The sequence below is a fragment of the Anser anser genome (genome assembly GCF_964211835.1).
Source record: "Anser anser genome assembly, chromosome: 15".
In the NCBI taxonomy this organism is placed as follows: Eukaryota; Metazoa; Chordata; class Aves; order Anseriformes; family Anatidae; genus Anser; species Anser anser.
The window spans coordinates 3,756,010-3,776,731 of record NC_139736.1 but is presented as its reverse complement, the minus strand read 5'-3'; the positions used below and the strand labels follow the sequence as shown (position 1 = coordinate 3,776,731).

Sequence of the window (20,722 nt, the reverse complement as noted above, 5' to 3'; positions counted from 1 at the left end):
TGGACATAACAAGGTACTGTTTACTCCTGCCAAACTGAGCTAAATAAATTGATGGCAGTTATGACTCAGCATGCCTTTGGTGTAGATATAGCTGCAGAGTTAGAGTTTCTACAGCAACCCATTTCCTCATGCATATAATGTTCTCTCTTACACATGCTCCCAAACCTGACTTTTAATCAGACACTACAGTTAATATAATGCAAATGGAGTACACCTTAAGCTTTGTAATAAATCTCACTTGCTCTTTACTATTCCTTAGTCAGGCAAAAATCCTACTAACTGATCACTTATCCAATTAGGACTAGAAAGGAAAATGGAAGGAGACTGTTGTAGCTGTCTAATATTAGCAGCATATATCATCAATTTGCACATACGTTTTTGTCATAACATAATGAAGGTATCTATTGTAACAGCCATGGAAGCGGAGCATTCTGCTCTTTGCAAGAACCTATCTTGCATTTCCTAACTTCTGAAATCTGCATTTCCTAACTTCTATAATAATTATACAGTATTCATCACTCCTTCAGACTATTCCATCCTTAAATTTCAAATTATGGATGGAGGTTAAAGCGGGCCAGACACAGCCCCTGACCTTATTCTTAAAGTCAACAGCCACAAGATTACTAATATATATATTTTTTTTCCATTGTTACTGAAACTAGCATGTTTCCTGCTGCAAGAGAGCACAAAGGCATATTTGGGTTTCATCAAGGAAAAGGTTTTGAAGGCCAACAACTGGAGGATCTCTATAATTTGGATGTGAGCCTCAGTCCCATCCAGAAACCTAATTCACATGGTGATACATTGAATTCCATGGAACTCAATTATGATACTTACGTTTACAAGATACAAGATTTTGGTTTTGGTCTGTGCACCTTTAACATCTGCAACTGCAGGATGGAAAAGAGGAAAGAGAAGGAAGCAAAAAATGTCCTTTCAATTAGCTTCCTGTTTACGAGCAGCATTTGTTTCTTTCATTGCAAGGAAACTATAATTTCTACAATCACAGTAGCATTTTTTAAACAGATTCAGTTCTGTCATACCTTTTCCTCTGTCTGCAAACTGCTGTGATTCCTGCACGCCAAAGAACTGAGGGGCATCTCAGCCTATCCCATTTTATTTAGACAACATACTGACTCCAGCATTCTGTTGAGTGTGACTGAGCATGAACGGTTTGAGACCCCCTATATACATTGCCTGGAAACAGTTGTTTCTAAGCCACACATATTCTGGCAATTCAGAGGAATGTCCAGAAGTTTCGCAGCTGCATTTCTGAGGCAGGTGGAAATTGTACAATAAGGTGAGGAAAATACTCCGAGGTTGTCCTGTTCTGCGGAATTAAACAGTGGCAATTACAGACACTGAGAACCTTGGCACGTCTGGGCAGGAAAGATAAGCACCAGGAAAAAAAAGAGCAGCCATGTTCACTTGAGTAAAGACACTGAAAGCTAGTGACTTGCTTGTTAATTATTAATAGGGCAATGGGCCTGACTGATTGCTTTCCAAATCAATGCCAGAAAAGTTAGTAAATGGAGAAAGCCCTGAAAGCTGAGTCTTAGCTGCTAACTCCAGGGACTGGAAAGAGAACACCTTAGAAATTCAAGACCTGGACTTCCCAGTTCTAAAAACAGCACAGAGAGGTGGAGAGGTTCTGAGCATGGGAATACAAGCTTTCACTATTCATTAACATTTAACAGCTGAAACAAAGCTGCTTGGTTCACTTCTCTTAAGCGGGACCACATTGTCAGCATAAAAGGGCAGTTCCAGCCCAGATTCTCTTCACTTAAATCCAGGCTGGATAACTCAGATGATTTCCTGCTGAGAAGAAAGAAAGTGTTGAACAAGATACTCAAGCTTTTGGGGACCATCACAATGGAAAAAGTTTGTTTTGGGAACCTCATCCCTTGAACCCCTTACTTCCAGGTGGAACTTTTGCTGGATGGGGCCCAGCAGGACAAGGAAATGTAACTGAAGGAAGAGGAGCTGAGAAGCACCATACGAAAGATGCAGAAATGCAAAGAATGTGTCAAGGAACAGAGAAGACAGCCACTCTCACCCAGGAGACTGACCTCACCATCCAGCTGCAGGCTGAGAGTTATCAATAGGGGATGGTTAAAGGCTTAGAATTCAGTTAGGCACGGAATCAGCTTCTCAAATGACTCAGTAAGAGGCTCATTTTCAGGATACGGAATGGAAAAAAAAGAGCATGTGGGAATGATGCGTGAGGTTTGCAGACACCCAGTCTGTATCTTAAATACAGTTAAGTCCTTAGAATACAGAGGAGACCAGGAGGCCTCGTGGATAAAGCAAAGGAATGGTTTTCACAAGTCCTGAGTTCTCTTCCTGGACAACCACTGATGCTCAGCGTGGTCTATGGCAAATAAGGGTGTCATCGTTTTAAAATATGAACTCTTATTTAAGAAACTGTCTGTATACAAATGAACAAACCCCATTTTTATTGCCTAAACATTAAGAGACTGTGTGGTCTGACTCACGGAGATTCAGATCATTTATGACTAGTTATGTTAAAGAAATCTTCAATAAACTCTGCCAACGAGGCAAACCTTGCATTTCTTGCAAATAGAGGCTTGCTGCTGCAACTCCTGCCACAGACAGCAAGATGTTTCATGGGATGCATTCTGGATTCCCATCCCTTCATAAAGAATGAGAGAATTTCTTGGGTGCTGAGGAGTGCCTGCCCCAAATGACAAAAATGACAAAAATGACAAAATTGACAAATGACAAAAAAAAGACCGACCTACCGAGCCAAATCCCGGCTATGACAGAGCTGTCAGGAGTAGTAGCACACAGATGCTGGAAGATGAGCTCAGTGACTTGAAATGTGACTTTGAAGGGCTGGAGACCACCTTGGCCTAAAACCAAGAAGGAAATGCATGTATGAAGCACGACAGTTTGTTATTACTATTATTTTTTTTTCTTCCCCCCTTTCTCATTGTCCAAAGAAATGAACCCTGACAACCATTACAGCTCCACCAGAGGGAACACCCTCTGGGATGCTCAGATTCACTCAGCTATCTCCCCACAATTTTTGATACTGTCTTCCGGTACCTCAGTCTCGAGACAGATTTAATTCTACACTTCACATTTTTACCACCACGGTAGTAGTAATTTCATAGTAATTTCTAGGGATCCCTCTACATAAAGACAGCAGCATCTCCTCTACATTCTTTACTAATTACACCCACTTTTACATGGCAGTGCTGATAAGCCTCTGCTTACAAAATGCCCCTCCTCCTCCACAGCCAGTAACTGCTCTCCACCTTGCCTTAGGGAATACTTCTGCCTCTTCTGCACCTGAATAGGTTTTCATTTAATGTAACTGGAGAAGTTTTAAATCTGTACTATAGCAACCATGTGGCTGTCTGCTGCTTCTTCTGAAGTCAGTGTTAACATCCACAGGATGTTAAACTCACAGATGTCTCATATGTTTCAGAATTTATTAACTGAATTTCAAATTCTTTAGAAAGAAATACAAGTTTCCAATGACATTTTGTCCTGATGCTGCAAATAGTTTGTGAGATCCATGAAACCTGTGTGATGTTCCCTTCCCTGCCTGCAGGCATTAGACCACAGTTTGAACTCTGGCTTCAGATCTCTGCTCAGAATGACTCAGTCACTAAACTCCAAAAGAACGAGAGCGCTTTGGAGGAAGTTCATCAGGCAGAAATAACCGGGAGAGAGTAAAGAAAAATGGAGCGCTCATTCTCCCCGTCTAGGGAAAAGAAAAAAATCATTGTCTGCTTGCTTAGAGACCACAGCTTGCTGCACAAACAGGAAGGCAACTGTGTTTTTCTAGGTATTAACTCATGGCAGCACAGCAAAGCGTTGCCAATTTGTGCCACTGCCCGAAAGAGCTTTGTGAATTGCTGAGAGTGAGCTAGATTCTTCTAAAATAGTGCTGGACCAAGTCCCTCAAGGCCTATTCAAAATGCACGTTCAAAGCTCGTTCTGCTTTCAGGAAGCACCTCAGGTAAATCTATTTTGTTTGTTTGTTTGTTTTCCAGCCCATTACCAGGACAGTGTTAGTTTCACATCCAACTCTGTGCTCCGTAGACTTGGTGTTTCCCCACACCTGTAAAGTTGCTGGACCAGAAAGTCACTAGGAAAATCCATGGTCATACCCTGATCTCTTCAGTGTTAATGTAGCAACAAGCAGAAATACAGTTCAGTTGTTCAGACAAGCCAAATCAGAAATACAGGATTTTGTTCTTAAGTTTTTCTCTGACTCATTGTCTGATATTCATAATTCATCTTCCACAGTCACCCACATATAAAATGTGTATAATCACCAGGAAGTTATGAGGCTTAACTGATTCATGTTTATGTAAGGCCTTATGATCCTCAGATAAAAATTGTTTTAGAAATGCAAAATATTGTCACAAATTAAACTTATTTTAGTGTCACTATTGATTACTTTAGTGATGGGTCTGCCAGTACTTCTCTGACAAGCCTCCCCTTAGAAATTAACTTTCCAGAATACAAATTTACAACTACATATTATCCAAACCACTAATCTACCTAGTTAAAAAGCTAAATATCTACTGTAACATGTAAAATCATTAATACATACCAGCAAGACTTGCTGACATAAATCCTAACACAGAGCTCCACAGGGAGTACAAGATACTTGTGCTTCAGAGCAAGATCGCTGGAACGCTTAAGTGTGGACAGAAAAAAAAATTAAGTGCTGGTGTTTGTCCTTCAGAGGTGCACACAGATGATCCCACTTTCTGGGGTGCTTTTAAACCTATCCTGTTAAAATGGAGCCGATCACCCAGTAAAACCTTAAGCAATAGAACCAGCTGAGATACACTGTTTATTTTTCCTTAGGTAGATCTTGACCTCCCCTTCTCCATAGCAGCTCCTGCAAAGCACTCTTCTGCTCACCATGGAAGAAAAAGTGGTAAATAAAACCAAAAAGGGGACCTCAGCCCAAAGTAAGCAAAGTGCTGACATTCTGAATTCAAATATTTCTTTCATCCAGTATATTTCAGTGCCCAAATACTCAACCGAAAACTCAGCAACAAAAAAAAAAATGACCCACAAACCTACATTGCAGCAATTTCTATGAACGAGCCTCTATTTCCCACAAGTCACCAAATCAGCTTGATTATACTCCTGATGGCGAAATCCCGACACAATACAGGAAGCTAACCATACTGCAGATAACAGCAGTTCTCTCCTGGAACACATGGCCAGGCCTTTCCCATTTTCTTGGCTGAGTATTCCCAGCTGTAGATCTCTCCCAGGAAAAAAAAAATCCTGTCGACCTGCCAGGCATATAGAGAGGAGAGTGAAGAAATTAAGACTCTTGTTTGCATTTGCACAAATTTCTCTTGCATCTCTTGCTTGTAGACACTGCTGTGCTTGTGGTGTGCTCTCCAGTCCTATATATTGAAGAGCTGGAAACTAAGTGTGCTGTTAAGAACACAGGTAGCAGCGTCTTTCTAAGGAAGAAAAAATTCCAAAGGGAAGTGATTAAATCTCTGAAAAGGCCTAAAGACACGAAACTACTAATTAAAAAACAGAATTCCCCATGAAAGATGGGCAATATTGAACTCCAGCTTCAGCCTATGCAAACTTACTGTTAAAAACTGCAAACACTACTTCTTTCACAGGAGCCTCTGAAGAAGGCAGCTGCTCTGCGGAGGTCTGCCCCACCAGTAGGAGTGCAGCAGGCTGGGGAAAATGGGCATTTCTCTGGGCTTCAGCCATCAACTCACTCCACCTACTTTTACAGTTTTATAGTGGTGGATGGATCTACTCTAATAAATCTTCAGCAAATTGCCAGGATGTGGATGTTAAATATATAATCAGATTCATTAACAATGGAAAAGCCTGAAGGTAGTTTAGTCCCAAAAAGGTTATATTTTAATATAATGCTCTGAACACATTCTAATGACTAATACAGATTGATAGCATCAATAATAAGTAACATTTCCATTCCAATTCACTTTAGAAATGCTAGCTAATTAATTCTCAACCATATCAGGAGATAGGTCAGCGATGTTAGACACCTTGCACAGACGGGAAAACGGAGGTAGAGGATCTTGTCCGGTGACAGAAGAAGCAGCAACGTTCATCAGAGGCCTGCACTTGAGAATTCCCGTTCCCCCCTCTGATTATACCTCACACTGCCACAGTTTCCAAAATGGGTATGCTTCTAAGTACGCATAGGCTCTTTGGCAGAGAATTTCTTCCACGCTTTTCCACTAGGTGGAGAAGCAAGGAAAGGATCTGCCCCATGATCTCACCAACTGCTTGGAAGAGGCTGGTGTTGCAACAACTGCCCCAAGGTCAGACGGCTTCCCATACACCAGCATCTGAGCATCTTGCTTTCCTCAGACACAGACATGTCACTGGGACTTTCTAAAGACGACACTTCTTCAGCGGTTTCTCCATGCTCATAAGCAGGCCCGATCTTGCAGGGGAAGGTGATCCGAGATTTGTTAGAAGGTTCCCAATTCAGAAGCACACTGTAAAAATACAAGGCAGGACTGTTTGGTCTATTTTCTATTGTTTTGCACGGGAAATACATGACCCACAGTCTGGAGAAAACTCTGCTTTAGCAGTAAGGCCTAGAAATGGTTAATCTTTCTGGAAGATACCACTCACTAACCTGCTAATGGAGTAATACCAAAGATGGGACTTGTCCCAAATAAAGAGCCTATTAAAACTAAATAAAAGGCTTCCAGAAGCCTTTCTTCCAAAGCATCCCCGAGAGCCTTACTAAGGCTCTAGGGCTGCCAGACCTCAGCTGACAACACGTACTTGGCCCCTTCTCAGCTTTGACAGAATTGCAAGCAGGAAGCTGGGCTGCTGAAGTTGCTCCTTGAGCTGAGGAGGCAGTCCTGCTGAGCGAGGCCACAGCCTCTACCCCGTGCAGAAAGCACACGGATGCTGTGGCTGGGATGGCAGAGCTTGTGGAGAAACCCCTGAGTGAAGGCCAGGCTGGAGACGGACAAAGAGGTCATGAAAGCAGAGATGAGTGTCCTCGGTGCTAGCACTCTGCAGAAATCCAGGGGGAGAGGACACGAAGGAGTTTCTCCAACCACCAGTGCAGCCAGCAGTGCGAGGCAGAATCCAGCTCTCTGCAGGGTGAGAAAGCTGCCAGCAGAAAGCAGCCGTTTGCAGGCTAGCACTGAGCACTGCCCACCCTGGCTGATGGAGCAGGCATCCCCCTCACTAAAGATTAGGACAATTTGCACTCCCCCTGCCTATTAGTCATCCCTTTATAATTACAACCAACAGGAATAAACTGAGCTTGCAACGGAGGGAGGATATTTTGGCCCTTCAAGCCTTACTCAGCATCATATGACTGCCTTCTCCTACAGCTGAACTCAGACTCATGTTCACAAGCTGGAAGATAACCTGTCTGAAGCCAAAGCCCGGCTGGCTGAGGCGGAGAAGAGCCAAGCTGAAATTAATGCCATCAGGCTCCAAGGTAAATTCCTTGACAGCTTTGTGCAATGTTACTTCCCTTGGGTCCTACTCTACCCCTGCATTTCTTGTAACTCTGGCAGCCCTGCTCTGCCTCCTTTAGCAAATCTGCCCAATCCTTCTACCTTCGCTTTTCTTTCTCTCAAGTCAGATTGAATTAATTCCTCTCCTGCTTCCCTATGAGCTTTTCCCTCAGCTGGAAACAGCCAGATGAGCGAGGAACACAAGGAAGATCTGGCCTAGATTAACCAGACTGTCCACATGAAGATCCCTCTCAACTCTCAGGTACAGTACGTAACTTCAAGGGACAGCTGGATGAAAAGTCAAAGGTTCTGGGGACCACCAACTGCCTGCACAGGATGCTGATACCGTGGGACGTGCAGTGCCTGCTCTTTTGCACGCTCCCCACCTCAGAGAAACAAATCTTTTGTTTCAGCTCTCGCAAAGGGAAACTTTCTCATCCAAATTAATCTCTGGGCTTGTCACCAGCTAATCTTGGTGGGGGTGTGTGGGGGCATGAGCCTTGTATGGATATGAAAATAAGACAGCCTCCCGTGAGTCAGCAGCAAAGAGCAGAACACACACCTCTTGATTCTCGGTCCAGTGTCTGTTCAGTGGATTGTACAGCAGTTTATTTGCATAGGTCACGCGTGTTTGGCTCAAAATGTATCAGTATTTCAAGTCTCTGCCTGACATGTCTGCCTTGGAAATTTTTCTTTATCTCCAAAGAATAATTCAAGTGCTGCACCTGCATATCAAAAGCTTGGCAAGAATTCTCTCTGTGTTCAGAACAATCACCAAATGGGTTTACTGTCATAATTCTTTTGAAATACTTGCAGAGAAAACAGTGATGATGACAAGCCAAGTTCTGTTTTCAGTTATATGAACTCAATTCAATTCACTGCAGTACAGTAAAAAAAAAAAAAAAAAAAAAAAAAAGAAAAGCAGGTACGGAGAACAGACGCTTGGCTCCTGACCAGGAAGACATTTTGAAACCTGAAATGTTTCTAGCTGGTCCAGAACTGAGTTGTTCAAGTGTAACACTCCAGCTCAGGGCAGTGAGGTCAGTGCATTCATAATCCAACCAGACAGATGCATAGGAATGGCTGCACTATCTCAAATCCTGCACGGCTGCTGCAGTAAGCCTGGCCAACTCCAAGTAGGACTTGGACCTGATGAAAGCACATTTGGAAGAGAAGGAGGAGGGCAAAGTGAACCGTGGTTCCTGGTCTCTAAACTCAATACTGAAATCACAATCTGGAAGGCTAAATACAAGAGCCAAAGAGCTGGAAGAAACAAGGTGAGCACTCAGCTTTCAGGAAGAATGGGACAGGACTTAAGGTGGTTTATTATTTAGTTTAGCTGCTGAGTCACAGCTTATAGACGTGATCTGTTAGAACTCAACTTGGTAAGAGAGAAAGGAAGTACAATGCTCTGGCTAAGAGAAAAGAAAAAATAAATACTTGCAATAACAAGCAGGGACTATTGAGACCTAACACTTGTATGCTAACAAAAGAAAACCAATGCCGAACCTTTCCAATAAACGATTGAAGTTGAATAGCCTTTCTTTACTCCAACAGCCCTACAAAAGCCACTAGCATTTCCTAACAATAAAGAAAGCACCAAAGCAAATTAAATCCATTACAACCTGGACTTCGAGATCTGGTATTATAGGCTAGAAGTTCAGCCAATCTTTCTAACAGTCTCTCTAACAGACCTAACATAAAGATGCTTTCACATAGTCCTAGCTCCTGTTGCTATTAAGACACCTGGGGGGCTTCACTGTGAGCCTGAAACAAATTGAGACAAAATAAGCTCCTACATCTCTGCCTTAGTACAGAGTTCCACAGATATTCACAGGGAGGGAAGCTGCTTTGCTCTTAGACACTATCCCAGTCCTTGAGATATCTGAATGGAAAGTGGAAGAGTCTATCACTAGGTAACAAACCAGCAACAAAGAGCTGAGCTGCAGCCTGATCTGTCTCATCCACCCATGGAAGGGAAGCTCCAGCCACATCCCAGTAGCAGTTTTCATTTCCTTTTCTGAGATTGCTTCCAAGATTACCGGTGAAAACAGCAATAGCGCCCAAGGAGGTGACAGCTTCTGACTTCTACTACTCCTCACTCCATGAGCTACTTACTCACCAAGATATTTCTGCCCTCCTTCCCTCAGGACAATGTTGGCTGTGAGGCTTCAGGAAGCAGAGCAGACAGCTGAATCAGTCCAAGCCTGTGTTGGCAGCCCAGAGAAAACTAAGCAGAGGCTTCAGACAGAAGCGGAGAACCTCACTCAACCTGGAAAAGCCAAGAAAGCCAGCCATTCAAGAATGCATCCAGCACAAGCCTGATGAGCAAGATCTGGTGCTGGAGTCTTTCTGTTAACTCACTGATCCCTTATTTCCTAGTATTTCAAGATCTCTCTATCAATTGTCACAGTAATCTGTATGGCCATGAGAAGCCAGGCTAAGATTTATCACCTCATGAATAAACCTAGACGAGAGCCGCAGCAAATTCCTAGGAGCACTCAGCATGCTTCTTGTAAACTCATTAACTGTCTTCCAGAAACAAGAGTGCAGCTGAAGCAAAAGCCCTCCCTAACTGCAAGGCAAGGTATTCATCTTCTTTTTAAGGATAATGATATCCTGCTTTGAACTTTGCAGTGTTGCAGTACCAGTGGGTTGGCCACTGGTTATTAACTACCACACTCAAAGCAGATCTAAACAACATGTAGTTTAAACACCAGCAATGAATGCTCCTTCATTAAATTAGTATTTCTCCTCTTGCTAGTGCTAGTGTAAGAGCATGAATAGCAGTGCAACTGTGGGACATTTGAATAAAAATGTTACTTAAAATAGGCACAAAGGCTGCTCCAAATCCACTGAAGTCCTTGGGTTTCTGCCAATGACTGCAGTTGGCTTTAGAACAGGTCTCAAGAGCTGACAATCCCACATACAGCATTACAGTACTGGGCTGAAAATCTGTTTCACCATCACTTTCTTTAATGAAGCAGTCCTTTATTCTTTGGTTCCTGTGGTGTGCTTATCACCATGGTATCTGAACGCATGTGCAGATCATAAAGATATGTAGAATATTTGTGATTAAAAGCTCCTAGGAAAGAAAAATGTACCTTTATTCTTTCCCTTCATGACAAGCAGTTAAACATGGTCTAAAATAGTCCTGAATAACATCTTGTTTGTAACTGAATCGTCTTTGAAATAGAGTCACACTAATCAACCCAGGCAATTACTAACAGCACATCTGCACAAGGAATATCTGAAGTGGGAAACATTTGCTCCACAGCAGCATCATTATAACCACAGGAGCAAGGACGACTATCACACTGATGGGAACTGGGTGATCTTGTTAAATTCCTAATGGTGAGGAAAGAAAGCCTTGTAAACATTTTAATCACCCATTCAGAGTGACCAAGAGAAACTCTGCCAGTCATTAGAGCGGCTGCCAATTTAACTGCGACTAGCTGGCAGGACACGCAGAGAAGTGAAGTGTAAAGAAAACTTGTGTCCAGTGAATGCTTGGCTTTATCTTTCCAGGCCAACGCCGCTTGTGCTGCTGAGGACAAGAAGCAGAGAGCCTTTGATAAGATGCTGGCAGAATGGCAACAAAAAATATGAAGAGCTGCAGGTGGAAGTGAATATTTCGCAGAAGGAATGTACATTGACTGGAAATTCTGAGCTTAAGAGTGTCTGTGAAAAACCCTTGGAGCATCTGGAATCTGTGAAGAAAGAACATGGCCCTTCATGGTAAGTACTGGCTTGACATTAAAAACCTTTGTAAATCATTGGCCATTTGATTCCTACTTAGCTATTCCTTAATCTCCTGTGGTATCTTCTAGCACCAATTCCAGTTTTCTTATTTCTAGCAGTGCTTTCATGCTCTGGGAACATACATTAGAAGCGCTGAAGTCACAGGTTAGATTCTGCTCTTGGGACTGGGTCTGCATTCACCCCGCCACCCAGTTCACCCAAGATACTAACAGTTGCCTGTGTACTGCCTCCAGGAACTGACTCTTGGGATAACATTTGGAAAGATCCTTTCTGAACCCCCAAAGCACGATCACGATAGCAGCTTGATTGTACTCACTGTTATACTAGGAGGTCATCACTCTCATCACTCCAAGCTGGGCCATGTATCATCACTAGAGCGCTACGTAAGGTGATAATAAACAGGTTACATCGTTAGACTTAAATCCGAAAGAAGCTGCAGTCCCAACCCAGCTACCAGCATTCTCCCTAATTCTGAGCAATTCACTTAAAGGACTATTTACAATCACCACCTTTACTCTAAGAAGATGAAGCTCCCTTTAACCTCAGTGAGGAGAATTAGGCGTCTCCAGAAATCAGTTCAAAGGAAGTCAGTTAAACTCCTGCACAGAGTCTCCCTCTTGGCATCACTTCTCCCCCACTTACTGTACAGGGAGGGCAGCTGCCTTTTTTCTTTTAACTTCTGTAAATTACAAAAATTGATCTCCTACAGGGGGCTGAAAGATGACACCGTAAATATTTAGAAGATGCTACAATCTGCTGCCCTTGCAGCCACCAGAAAACAGCGATGGACTCTCTGGCACAGACCCAGTGCTTTCTGGGCTATCTCCCCCAACCCTTTGCTCTGTCCTACATCACCTGGCAGAGAGCCGCACTCTGCTGTACAGAGATGATGCGGAGTCCCATTTCCATTTTGTATGAGCAACCATCCGAAAGGGGGAGAGGGGAAGGCTGGGTTAAAAACTGGAAGAAATTTCTCGTGATTTAATGGGCTTCATTCTTCCGCCTCCACAAACACATGCAGCTAGTGTGGCTCATTCAGAAATCCAGGATAATATTTAGCAATGAAAAAAAGGGCAGCTAATGTAAAGTGACTGGAACCATTTCATGCCATTTCCATTCAAAGAATCTGTCTGGTGCACTTGGTAAAGTTCACGGTCCTGAAATAAACCTATCATATGAAATATCTGTTTTCTTCCCTAGAGGAAATTAAGGTTCTAATCAATCAGCTGGGAAAGGGAGGGAACAGCATTCATGAGCTGCAAAAGACAACAGACTGGAGACTGAGAAGGATGAACTGCAGGTGGCACTGGAGGAGGCAGAGTCTTCCCTGTGGTACAGATGTGAGAGCTGCAGGCAGGTCCAATGCCTACTGCCCACCTTCCACCAGAAGGTGGTGTGTGTATAACCCTACAAAGGGCATTTATTCATCCTTCTGTTGCATATTTCCTTACAGGCTGAATAAAGTAAACTGATTTGCATTCAGCTTGAACTGCTTCAGGTTAAAGCTGCCATTTGAAAGCTGTCACGATCTTCTATTTAAAATGCGTTCATAAATGGCTTGGTTCAAAATTCTGGTACCACAGTTATGAACAGGTTTGGAAAGCTACTGTGTTTTTGTTAGTCGGTGGGCAATAACGTGATACTAAGGCTGGATTAGACTCAACATAACAGAATGTTGCACCATATGCTTCACTGGACTCCGCAGAAAATCACCAGTATGCAATCCCGTCTCTGCAGGTGAGTCTGGAGACTGAAGTGACAGGGCATGCTGAAGCACTTAGGCTCAAGGAGATGGAAACTGACCAGAACAAAATGGAAATCCAAGTGGATCGTGCCAACAGGAATAACAGTGAGCTCGTCAAGACACTGAATAAACTGCAACAGCATCTCAAGGTAAACTGGAGAGGGTGCGAGCAGGTACCTGAATGGGAAAGCACGCCAGTTTTATTTTATAGCTTAAGCAACAAAGCAGTAGGTTTTGTACTCTTGTTTAGACAGACATCTTGAATATAAAATCTCAATTTGTTCCAAAGCCCTGGTTCTCCCAGTCATACCACTTCAACGTGCAGGAGTTCCGACAAACCTTACACAGGATAAGCATTACTGTCAGCTTTTGCCAAGCTAGAAACCCAAAGGTCTATCTGTATGTAATTAAAGCAAGAAAAGTTGTGCTGTTAGGAGAAATGGATCCACTGCACTTGTTGTTTGAATGGTGTAGCCATGTAACAGACTGGAAACAAACCAAGAAGTAAAACTAAGGAGCTTCCTTTGGCTCTTCATTTCAAAAATAAACCCCAGTAAACTAGTAACAAAAAGCTAGACTCTTTGCTGGAATAAAGTAATATAATTGCTGCCAAAAATCCAGTTTTAGTAACTTAAAAAGTAACAAAGATTCTTTCTTTCTCCCTCTACTTACACTACGCATATACACACCCAAACCTAACCCGTCCTCAGTGACACCAGTCTCAGTCAGAAATACTTCTTTTAAAGTCAGTGTGGCTACAGTCATATGACAGGCATATACAATACTAGGATCAAGCACTTTTTTTTTTTTTTTTTTTTTTAAATCTGGCATCACCTTAAGGAAGAGCTTTGCAGGAAGACCTCCTACATCTTTCAGCTTCCTCTCCATTATTTACATTAATTTTTTATCTGCTTTCAGGACCTTTGGAAGCAAATGGATGAGGATATGGATAAAAGCAGATGAGCAAATGGATACAGCCAGAGCTGGAAGCAGTACGGACCAGCCAGGAGGGCAGCACGGTTGAAAACCCTACCTTAAAAAGGACAATGTAAGATTCTGCCTCCAATGAAACTACAGTTTTGCTCGTTGTTTCCATGGTGCTGGGATTTCTTCTATGGAACGTAGCCCACAGCAAGATCCATTTTAGTGAAATTTTACAGATTGCGGTATGAAATGACATACCTGCTATCTTTTTTCTGTGCATAGGTTTTAGAAGCCACTTTAACATTCACCATTACAGCCTGCAGTTCTTTTCCATAAAGGAAACATTGCTAACATTTGCAAAGAAGAAAGTATAACTTCTGGAATGGACTGATACCATGAAAAGTATTTCTCAGCTGCAATTATGGGACATCAGTTATAAAAATTGAGTCAAAAATGCAATTTTTATTCGAACAGATTAGCAATGCAATCAATTCATTTACTTAAAAATGACTGATGATGAAAGGATACATTTTTAGCAAGTGAACTGCTATCTCCATACTAAATTTGGAGTTTAGAAGTTTTGTTATATGGAACCTATAGAGCTCAGAACCTGTGCAGCGTTCTGGAACACAATGGCACATTTACTTGATGTTGTTTTGCTAGAGAGCCGTGTGTGTTGCTAGAATGCAGTTGTTCTATTAAAGCCCTTGTAGTCCTCCTTCCTTAGAGTGGGGCTCATTTTTTTTTTATTATTATTTTTACAGCAACAACAGTCCTCCAGTGATTCATATCAGTAAACAGTAAGCACTAAACTAGCTGTAGAGCTCATATTTTCCATGAAATAAAAAGACATACAGATCATAAATTCTGGAGCAGAAACTACATTCGTTTGTTGAGATTGCAATCAAACACAGTTTCAGTCAGGTCTAAAGCCAGCTGCTGCTACTGCAGCTTCACTTTGAAATAAATAATATTGGTATATATAATCAAATCCATACACACAAATATCCAGTAAAACAGACTCAGGCTCAAGGACTTCATAAACACCAGAGTCTATCTCTGCCTCAAAGGTGCATCATTATTTTAGCTTTCATTTAACATGACAATAAATATGCAGGTCCTAATGTTCCATAATGCAGATACAGTAGGGGGTGAATCCCACTTGGCTTAACAGTGCAAAAGTTTAGAGAAAAACAAACTGCAGAAAACTTATCCACAAACCACTTTGGGAGCTGAGCAGTTAACATATTCTGGGTCTCCAGGACTTCTTCCTGCCCTCTAGAAATAGCCTGCTTGCTATTAAACGAAAGCTAGAATCTGACCTTCAGCACACTATTAATGAGCATGAGGAAGTCATCAGCAAGCACTGAAAAGCTGATGAGAAAGCAAAGAAAGCTGTGCCTGATGCAAGTCACCTCCCCACCCTTCTGCCCTTTATGTTGGTAGCTAGAAACCTTAAAGTATACATTCCATTATTTTTCTCCAGTGCTTATTTGTAAGCACACTGCTGATAATACATGTTAGCTGTTGCATTGCTCTCTATGATCCTAAAAAGCAGAATGCTTGTTAGCTCACTGATTGCAGTTTGGCAAAATTAATCCACAAAAGAAATCTACTTCCTCTGTGCCTCTCTCGTAATCTACATCACAGATGGCACCCTGAGGAATTCCTCCATTTCCTCTCTCGTTATCCCCTCTTTCACTCATTGCACAACTCCACTCATCACACCTCTCAGGCCTCCAACACAAGAGTAGGCAGGCTTCCCTTTCTAGCTAGTCAATGGCATTCATAACTGGCACAGAGGGGAGAAAACTTGCCAGCACTGAGCAGATTGCTCTGTTGGCACTGTACTGACAGCTGGCACTTCAAAAATATCATAACTAGCTATGGATTTAATGCACAGTTTCCTCCCAGAACGAGGATGAGCCTCCTGCCTTTCTGCTTTAAGCACATTCAGACAATATCTTTACTTTCCATCTATAGCAACTTTAAGCCACCTTCTTTCCACTGAAGGGTAGAAATCAAAGCTTGAAGTATTATTAGAACCAAAGCTATTGACTTAGTAGACAGGGATAATACCTTTGACTAGGTCCAGTGAGCATGCTGTCACCTGGTTTAGAGTCGTCCAAGTCAGCTGGGATTACTTCCCTTGAGTTCAATGGATCCAGTCTTCAGAAAGGCAGCCTATGACACAGAAAAGTTAAAGATGAGCCGAAGTTTCTCAGAAGGCAACATACAGGTATCGGGTCTACATATCCTAGCTTTCAATGCTCTGTATAAATAGCTGTGCTGTCAATCTGTTCCATACCTTCCTCGTGGGCTTCCCCTATGGCAAAAGAGCCGTGTCAGGAGCAGGACCACAGTATGTACCTGAAAGAAATTAAGAACTATTAAATCACAATAAAAGATCTGTAATTCAAGACTGAATAGGCTGAGCAGTTAGGCCTGAAAGGAAGAAAAGCAAACCATCACAAAACTCCAGGCTAAGAAAAACATGTACAAATATATTAGACAGCTCATTCCAGCTGAGCAACTGTGAAGCTCTTTCCTGCACCTCAGCTTCCACATTCAGCACAAATATCTGAAAAGGAATGTTTCCATTTAACAATCAACACGTCCCAAAGGAAAATGGGAAAAGGAAAACCAAAGTAGGCAGAAAAGATGCATGTAGGACACTCTCAGTCCACCGGAGCGCAAGAGAACTTCAGCACTTTACACCCTGTGCAGAACTCATCAATCACGAGCTCTACGGCGTTGGGATACAGCAGGAACGAGCTACTGGTATCAGCAGCTGACCTGCAGCCACGAAGGAGGATTTGCAAGGGGTACTGTCCACAGTGGTAGGACTTGCTGTTTATTTTTGAACTGCAACAAAATCCTAGAGCGTGAGCACCTCCAAACTGCTGGGGCAGACACCATCTTCCTATTGCATTTTCTGATTCTCATAACTCCATATCAACACTTCAGGTCCCTTCTGTGATTATTTATCCTACTGCTCCTTTTCAGATCAAAGAACTGGATATAGCGTTAGACTCCTCTGAATAGAAACACCATGTGGAGACTGAAAATTCTCCACAAGAGGCCCCTAAACGAGTTGACCTTCCACAAAAACATGGCAACAAAACCAACTAGCACACGCAGGAATAGCTGGAGGAGCTGCAGAACTGAAAACTTCGAGAGTCAAACTGAGACAGTTGGATTTACCCCCTGCTCTAGCTCGCTGCTTCATCACACAATCACATCTCATGCCCCATGGGCACTTTCTCTCCAGAGCACCCACTGCAGGAAGCAGACGTTCAGTCCATTTTGATGGCTTCCCTATAGACGTAAGGGCCGTTGTAGCCTCAAACGCTCCTGTTAGGACAGTCACCCAAACCACGCAGCATTCTTTACAAAGAATTCCTCTCCCCTCCCTTCTTTGCAGCCACTTCCTGACCTCAAATACAGTCTCCAATAATTGTGTTCATACTTGTGTATATAAATCACAGCTATTAACTACCATTCTTCAGGGCCACGACTGTACTCTTCACCCTGCTGTCACACCGAAGGAACACAGCAGATGTATTCCAAGACAGCTTTTTCTTGTGCAAACATTTATCTCGTTAAATCACATCGCTGGTACAGGCACAAGAGGCCAACCAAAGTCTGTCCACGTAGAGGAAGACCATACACAAATCGGATGACACAGAGGAGAGGGATGGGGTGGCTGAGTCAGCTCTAAGATTGCACACCAGGAATTGTGCCTCAGCAAGCAAAGGGCTCGCTTCTGGGGAGATTATCCAAGTGCCTAAACCTTCGTCCTCCATGTCAGTGGTTCAGGAATAGGCACCGGAGCTGGAGCTCATGTTTGAACCCACCTGTCATGAATTTATTAGAGCAGAAAAGGGCGTGGAACTGAGATGAAGAAAGCATAGGTGTGTTCTTGAAACTGATTCATGCAGTTCCCTATAAACAGACTTTGAAAATCTGTCACTTTTTATGCATGGAAATAAGCTCTGAAATGGCAAATGACTGGTACAGATGTATTTTCACTAACAGTAAAACAGAAAGGGGAAATGAGCAGCATCCTACTACTTGCAAAAGAGAAGATCATTAAGAGCTAAATCTTCACAAGGGTACCAAAATTGCATAGCAAGGACCTCTCTTAGGAAAAAGTCCCCCTCATCTGGGGGTCACGGTTCTCCAGGACACTTCTCTATGCCCCAGCAGTCTAGCAGGGAAGGAAGGGACAAAACCACATGAAGCAAGTACCACCTAACTCCTACTCCCTCTCCGCCTTCCTCCAGGGGAAAAAACAAAGGGTTGCACATCGTTGCTTAACAAATGGATTTATTTACACGGCGACGGGAACGTGCCTACACACTTGTTGTGGGTTAACCCTGGTAGGCAACCAAGCACCGCAGAGTCGCTCACACTCCTTCCCACCCCACGTTCTCCCAGTGGGACAGGGGAAGAGGAAAGGAAAAACAAAAGCATGAACACCTGTGGATCGAGATAAAGCTTGTTTAATAAGCAAACGAGAAGTGGAAGAATAGAGAAAGAAAACAAAACAAGTGATGCAAAAGCATTCACTCACCACATCCCACAGGCAGACCAAGGCACAGAAAGTTCCTGAGCAAAAGGCGGCTAATTTTCCTAAACCCACTCCTCCCCCTTTTTATTGCTGAGCACGACATGATACGGCACGGCACATCTCTTTGGTACCTTCAGGTCATCTGTCTGGTTGTGTCCCCTCCCATCCTCTTGAACATCCCCAGTCTATTCACTGGGAGGAGAACAGAGTGAGAAACACAGAAGGCCTCGATGCTGTGCAAACGCCATCCGGCAACAGCTAAAATGTTCGTGTGTTATCAGCATTGTTTTGGTCACAAATCTAAAACACAGCATCATGAGAGCTGCTGTGAGGAAAATTCTCCATCCTGGCCAGGCCCAGTACAACGCTATAGCATTTTACTTTCTTTCTAGCAACATTTTGAAAGGTAAATAAGATGCTGCTGCAATACATCTTCGGTTTCTTTTCTTCCAGAGTACTGTGCACCTTGCCAAGGGCCACCCATCGAAAAACTGCTAGAGATTACAGCAACAGGTGTGAGATCATGAAGAAGTCTACACACGAATCGGACTAGAAGAGACTGAAAAAGTGTGCAACAACCTGCAGATAGATGTTACCTGTGTGAGACCTGAGACTTCAAGTATACCTTGAATAACAGAAGACATCATCACTACTTGAGAAGTATCTGTAGTAATGCAGATTTTTGGATTTTAAGGCAACGATAGAAGGTGTGATCTGGAATGTCTTTTGCAAATAATTTGTCTCATTAATGGTCTTAATAAAGCTTATTGTATGGAAAAGAAAATGAAGTTGTTCACAGTGCTGTGAACGCTATCACCTTGCTATTATTCACCAAGCCCTGCCTGGACAGCTAGAACAAATGCATTTAGGCACATAACCTTTGTACAGCAGGCTAACAGCAGGGCAGGTGCTGCCAAGCATCACACACTTGACACTTTGCTCTAAAGGTGGTCACTTAGAGCACAAGCCTCGGGGCAGCCAGCCTGAGCACACAGGCTCCTACCTGCTTCACCGCAGATCTCCTCTGGCAGGGAGGAAAAAGCAGTCAGCATCAAGCTTGACATTGCCTAGAAAACCAGCATGCAAGAAGACTGCACAGTGAAAGGCTGATCAAGCTGCAAGCAGTGGAAGCAGCCTGTCCTCCTTCTCATTTCGTATTATGACCACTGCACAAACTCCACAAAGTTAAAACAGCTGTCAGTTGTATTAAATAGCAAAAACAGCAGGACAATTGGATACATTGACTTTCCATGCTTAGAAATCCTGAATTTGCAGTTACTTAGATTATGAGTGACTTCATCTGATCTAAGACAAATGATCTCGGCAATTCAAGAATATTACTGATGAAAATTAAATTTTGTTAAGTTATTATCATCTAGATGGCAGTTCTAGAGATGCAAGGAATGCACTTAGGAAAAATGACATTTCTTCTGTCCTCCTTTTAAGCACCAGGCATGATATGATACTCTGTGTTGGAAACTGCTGGGGTGGATAATGCACATCTAGAATGCCTCTCAAGGCAAGTGTTTTCATTTGCAAATACCAGTTCGTGTATCTAACAGCCCACTTGCAAAAGACCTCTTTTTGACTAACTGCTACCAACTGCATGCACTTGCTGTTTAAAACATAAAAATTAACAAAGAAACACAAAGGATGTTCCAGTTCAATTTTTTTTCAGGTATATCTTAAGGTCAGCTTGTATCTAAACTATTTTTACTAAGATCAGTTCAGCCTAACCTGTGAGGCCTTAATCTCAAGAAACATTGGCATCCTTTCTGAATTACCACCACTTAAATTGCATCAGCAATACAGCAGGAACAAAGGTGGAACATTCCCTGGAAAGCTACGCTGGAGACAAGGCCTTAGCCTTTAATGCTTAAAAGCTCTGCAGAGTTCCTCATTTAGATACTTTCACCCCATCTGGTGCAAAACATAAAACCATGCTTAAACACAATTTCATTCCTGTTTCGTAATTTTACTTGGCCTAGTTGAGTATCTTTAATCTGTGCAGCTGATCTAGTTTATTGTTAAGCCAATAAGGGCTGCAATGGTTACGTATCTTGGGGTTACAGAACCACAGTAACTCTAGCTTAGGGGACCATCGAATCTAGCCTCCCTCCTCGGTGCAAGATCTTATATTGGGCTTTAGCCGCTATGACACATATTTGTCTGATCTGTTCTTAAAAGCCTCTAAAAAGAGCCCACATCTTGCCAAGGCAGTCCAACATAGCGCAT

The 20,722-nt window shown here is 42.8% G+C and overlaps 2 long non-coding RNA genes across 10 annotated transcripts in view; one reads left to right on the top strand and one right to left on the bottom strand.

Moving 5' to 3' along the window:
• The window catches only part of LOC310882228, a 34,414-nt gene that overhangs the window by 12,023 nt on the left and 1,669 nt on the right, over window positions 1-20,722 (bottom strand). Inside the window, exons 2-10 of one of the 7 annotated variants that reach the window (XR_014572848.1) lie at window positions 16,223-16,284; window positions 15,994-16,098; window positions 13,050-13,167; window positions 11,563-11,625; window positions 9,607-9,756; window positions 6,276-6,497; window positions 5,177-5,291; window positions 4,592-4,677; window positions 2,763-2,873 (exon numbers count right to left, since the gene is read on the bottom strand). This is a non-coding gene — a long non-coding RNA (uncharacterized lncRNA). Of the gene's footprint in view, window positions 1-837; window positions 891-2,762; window positions 2,874-4,591; window positions 4,678-5,176; window positions 5,292-6,275; window positions 6,498-9,606; window positions 9,757-11,562; window positions 13,168-15,993; window positions 16,099-16,222; window positions 16,285-18,490; window positions 18,625-20,722 lie in introns of those variants that run through there. The other 6 variants (XR_014572850.1, XR_014572854.1, XR_014572849.1 and 3 more) reach the window with 6 other exon arrangements.
• LOC310882229 lies at window positions 6,507-15,122 on the top strand. 3 transcript variants are annotated; one of them, XR_014572855.1, is made up of 4 exons: window positions 6,507-7,465; window positions 11,013-11,222; window positions 12,984-13,139; window positions 13,909-15,122. It is a non-coding gene; the product is annotated as an uncharacterized lncRNA (long non-coding RNA). The 3 variants fall into 3 exon arrangements; XR_014572856.1 differs by lacking the exon at window positions 6,507-7,465 and adding an exon at window positions 9,771-10,071; XR_014572857.1 differs by lacking the exon at window positions 6,507-7,465 and having other exon boundaries at window positions 10,323-11,222.